This window comes from Mesoplodon mirus (genome assembly GCF_964341445.2).
Source record: "Mesoplodon mirus genome assembly, chromosome: 4".
Taxonomy (NCBI): domain Eukaryota; kingdom Metazoa; phylum Chordata; class Mammalia; order Artiodactyla; family Ziphiidae; genus Mesoplodon; species Mesoplodon mirus.
This window is the reverse complement of record NC_138979.1, coordinates 67,649,666-67,654,685: the sequence shown is the minus strand read 5'-3', so window position 1 is coordinate 67,654,685 and position 5,020 is coordinate 67,649,666. Positions and strand designations below refer to the sequence as shown.

The 5,020-nt window shown below is 54.5% G+C and overlaps 1 pseudogene across 1 annotated transcript; it reads right to left on the bottom strand.

Moving 5' to 3' along the window:
* Positions 1-1,658: 1,658 nt before the first annotated feature.
* On the bottom strand, positions 1,659-4,686 carry LOC309802992 (relaxin-3 receptor 2-like; annotated as a pseudogene). Its single transcript has one exon. The product of its transcript is annotated as a relaxin-3 receptor 2-like (transcript).
* Positions 4,687-5,020: the final 334 nt, after the last annotated feature.

The window sequence follows — 5,020 nt, the reverse complement described above, 5'->3', positions numbered from 1 at the left end:
CTCACGCACCTCCTGGCACAGGGTCCACGGCTCTATACCTCCGCCCACTTGGAGGGGCTTCAGAAGTCTGAGCATCCCCTCATGCCTCTCCCCTACATGCTACTGAGGAGGCTGGGATGTGCTGGGTTAGTGACAATATAAGATGTCCTTGCAATTCATTCAGGCCATCACTCCCCACTCTTCTCCCCTCCACTGCAGCACCTGACACCACAGCCGACCTAGGGTCCATTCACTCATTCAGAGCACCTATTCTTTTGCAGGCACCTGGCTCCTTTGTTGCCTCTATGCCCGGGACACAAGTTGTCCTTTGGCCTCTTTGAGCATTTTACCCCCATTCTTGGCATCTGGCAGATGAGCCAAAAGCAATTAAGAGTTTGGGCTTTGGGGGCTTCCCTGGTGGCGCAGTGGTTGAGAGTCCGCCTGCCGATGCAGGGGACATGGGTTCGTGCCCCGGTCCAGGAGGATCCCACATGCCGTGGAGCGGCTGGGCCCGTGAGCCACGGCCGCTGAGCCTGCGCGTCCAGAGCCTGTGCTCCACAACGGGAGAGGCCACAACAGTGAGAGGCCCGCGTACTGCAAAAAAAACAAAAACAAAACAGTGTGGGCTTTCGAATCAGGGAACTTCAGTTTGAAATGCTTGCTATGCCGCCTCACAAGCTGTGTGACCTTGGGCAATTCCCTCACTTCTCTGAGCCTTCGTTTCCTCCTTACAATGTGAATAATACTACACACCTCAAAATCCTTTTCGAGGACCAAGCATACACAAGCCCTGTACCTGTCTCATTGCCCAGTGCTCAACAAATGCCAGCTCACTGCTCTTCTTGCTCAACAAGTTTTGGTGTTTATTCTTTCCCTCAGAAATCTCATTTATTCTGCACTTCTGCATGTGCATTTCCCTCATGCCCCTCTTAACATCTAGTGACGATGCACTCTTCTAGATCACCTTTCCAGACAGTCTTCTCAGAGTGCCCCGTCCCCCGTGCCTTCCTCCTCACTATACCCTCAATGCTGGGGTCAGGACCATGCTGAATGCACCCCTGACTGGGGGCTGTCCTTGTGGGGCACACCTGGGTCCTATTTCCACACACAAGGCAGTTGCAAGGGAAGCCTCAAGAGTGCTGGCTCAGAGCTGAGCCCACGGTTTGAGACTACCAATACAGGTATTTGATCTGACCTTCCACAGGAGCCATAGTCCTTTTCTGGGCAACATGATGCTTTTATGACATGAGTCAGTAAAAGTTCACCCTAACCTTGATAAAGGAAACAGTTCACAAGAACTAAGAGTTAAATGAACAGCGTTGTGGCAAGAAATGACCCTAAAAACAGTTTGCAAGTAAAGAGTGATTAGAAAAGAACACAGAGGGGGTAAAAAATTAATCATTTATCTGGAAATTATTACAGGGAATTATCAACCCACTCATTTTATAGATAAGAAACCGAGGCTCAGACAGGCAGAGTGACTTGCTTAAGGTACAAATCATGGCGGAGCAAGGGCTTCTGATCAGACTGGCTCCAAGTTGAATGTCTTTGCCTCCCATACCCTAGGGCCCACTATATGGTATTTATGGAGTCATTAGTGTAACTTTCTACAATATTCTTTAAACAGAATGATTTTAGAAATGATCACTGCCCTCAGGTTTTATTTAATAAGTTATTATTTCTTATTTAGAGCACTTGCAGCTCCCACACAGGTCTCATGTTCTCTTGGGAGAGCACCCCATATCCCACCCTTTTAGTTCTTATGGCTGGTCCCATGGACAACAGGGAATGGGCTGCAGGAAGACAGGTGAGAACTGCAGTAGTGGCTCCTTATCCCTGCTGTTGCTTCCACAAAGCACATTTCTCTGCACATGAGGGAGAAATGAGCTGCAAGAGATCCATTTTTAAAATAACACTGAGAAAAATAATCAAGGCTTGGAGCTACCAGTGAATCACTACAGTTCTTTACTTTGTAAAACATTATTTTCTTTTTAAGCAGACAAGTACTCCAAGGAATACAGATTCTTCTGTACTGTGGTACTTTAGAGGAACAATGGTATCACCCACACCATGAGGCACAGGGACTCTCATTCCATCAAGGGCTAGCTGTGGGCCTCACCCCCCCCCACTCCAGCTGCTCTGGGATGACAAATCTGTAGACATTTGAGTTGACCCAAGGTCCTTCCTGGGCTCCTGACTTGGACACCAGGCAGTGGGTAATAGGTTTTTTCCTCTACCTTCAAGCATCAAGTCTTCCTCTGGCAGAAGTATCAGGCATGAAATTTATGAGCAAGTATTTTCAAGGATGCAAATACAAATTCTGACCTCTGATGACCTAATCCCTTCAACTGTGCTGAGAATGCTTTATGGTGGCTCTGCATCAATATGAGGATCAAGTGCTGTCCACCAGAGAAGGGATTTAAATCAGTTGCCTTTTGATTTACCTTCAGTGGTGCATTTGGAGAGCAGGGGGAGGAGATTGTTGTTAAGACCTATATCATGCAAACACTCCCACCTGTCCCATATCAGTTACAGGCCTCCAGGCTCAAAGGGATTGCCGAAATCACCTAGCAACTGCACACCCCCATCTGATGCATCAATTCTGTCTCCAACAGTCTCTGTTGTAATAACTCCAAGGACAGGGGGCTCACTACATCATGAAGCTCAGGTGCTCAAAAATGGGAAAGGTCTGCCCTAACGAGGGATGGAAACCTGCTTCCCATGACTTCTCTCCCACAGGTCCCAGTTCTGTCCTATGTGAGCCACTCAGGTCACTGCTACTCTCCCTCACTGCTCCCCCCACCCCAAGCTGCATGGCTCCAGGCCTTCTGGCTGCTCCTTGTAGCCACCTTTCATGCAACAGCTAGCATGCTCAGGGTCATAGCATACTGCTGGATGAGTGATGGTGGGGTCAGCCAAGCCCCCAGGATCCAGGGAGGACAAGTAGCAGGCAGGCCTTGCAGATGAAAGCTCAGAAATCTTGAGCCATCAAGGGCTACCTGACATCCCTGAAGTCCCTCCACTCTAGGTTTCCAAAAATAGCCCACACGCCTCTCTCACAGCTCCCTTATAACAACAAAAGGGAACATAAAGCAGGAGTCAGATTAAGTGCCTTAGAGGGCGATGAATGGAGCTCACACTGTTTGCAGGGGTTGTGCCAGGAGCCTCAAAGGGCTAGACGTGGCAGAGTCCCCCAGGGTTCATCTAACCCTTACCTCTCCTTGTACGGATGAGGGAACTGAGGCCAGGGAGGAAGGGACTCACCCTGGGTCACACAGGTTAGTGGTGAACTCCCGGTCTTAAGTAATCTCCCCGGCCAAAGGGCCTGCTTCTCCATTGGAACCCAGAACACGGGCCCTAAAATCAGCCACTGCTCCTTGACATCATCACTCCAAACCCAAGTGGCATAATCTGCCGCATCACTCTTGGTACCGACGGGGCGGCGGGTGGTCCTTACTGAGAGGTGTGGTTCTGCGGGTTCAGGCCTAATCAGAGAGCGCGGTAGCTGGGGCAGGGCAGTCGGAGAACGGTCGGAGGTCCACGGGGCACTTGGCCCAGCCGCAGAGCTCTCGCAGGCCCTGGAGGAAGTCGCAGAGCAGCAGGCAGTAGAGCATCGGATTGAGTCAGTTGTTGGAGTGCGCCAGGCAGATGCACAGTGGGAAGAGGTAGGCCTGAGCCAGGAAGTAGGCGCAGTCCCAGGGCACGACGTTCAGCTTGACTAGCACCCCCCAGAGCATAAGCGCTTGGTTGGGCAGCCAGCAGAGCACGAAGGCCAGCAGCCCGCAGGCCAGCACGCGGGTAACCCGGGAGCGTCGTCGGAGCCGGACCCCAGGCGGCCAGCATGCCCGCCGCCGACGCAGAAAGGCAGGAACAGCAGCGAGCAGGTGCCCAGCGTGGCCAGCCACAGCACAAAGGCCACGGCGATCTTTTGCAGATGGTAGAAGGCCAGCCAGTCGGGACCGCCGTCGGGGAAGCGCAGCAGGCACTAGCGTTTGCCCCCGACGCTGGCCACTGTGGCGAACAGGGAGGTGGGCGCAGTGGCCAGGACTGCAGTGGCCCAGAGCAAGCAGCACACGCAGACAGCCCATGGGGTGCCAGGCCGGCTGGGGCGCAGTGCGCTCGCCACCACGCAGTAGCGCGCCACGCTGATGGCGCTGAGGGATAGACTGCTGGCTTACATGTTGAGCACCGTGAACACCACCTTGCACATGGCATTCCCGAAGGGCCAGCTGAAGTCACGCACCAGGTCAACGGCCCAGAAGGGCAGTGTCAGCACGAACTGCAGGTCGGTGGCTGCAAGGCTGAGGAGGAAGCAGTTGAGCAGCGAGCGGTGGCGCCGTTGCTGGGACCGCACCAGGACCAGCACCAGAACGTTGCCCACCAGCCCGAAAGTGCACAGGGCCAGCTGGGCGCCAGCGATCAGCGCACGCATCGCCAGCGCCGCGCCGGCCTCCGCCACACCCTCCAGGCCGTCCAGGTCTGCGGGGACCCCAGGTCGGGTGAGTGCTCTCAGATCCGTTGCCCACGGAACTGTTAGGGGGCTGCCCCGACGATGCGTCTCCAAGCCAGTTCAGGGGGAGCACGGCCCCGATGGCGCGGGCGATGCGACAGCTGCCTCTGGCTGACGCCATCACCGTTGGTGGCGCGCAGGGGTCCGCTCAGGTCCCCTCGGAGAACAGCGGCCGGCCTTCGAGAAGTACCTGTGTTCCGTAGCGCGCCGCAGAACTTTTAAAGGGATGAAGGCAGCCCCGATTGGCCAGTTGCACCCGTGCCCCTCCCTAAGAGCTTCCAAGCTGTATTTCTATTGGCTACTGCTTCACCTTCAATTTCCTCAGGAACTGCGGACACGCCGCCTGGGTGGAGGCCGGGAACTGCGACCTGGGGGCCGGCAAGTCAGGACCGGGGATATGGCTTCTGCGATTCACTTGGGCGCAGGATCGCGGCTTGGGTCGCTGCGTGAAGACGCAACGCCAGCAACAGAGCTTCTCCCGCAGCGGTTCCGACACTCGGGACTGAAGGAGACGGTTTCAGACAAATTTCG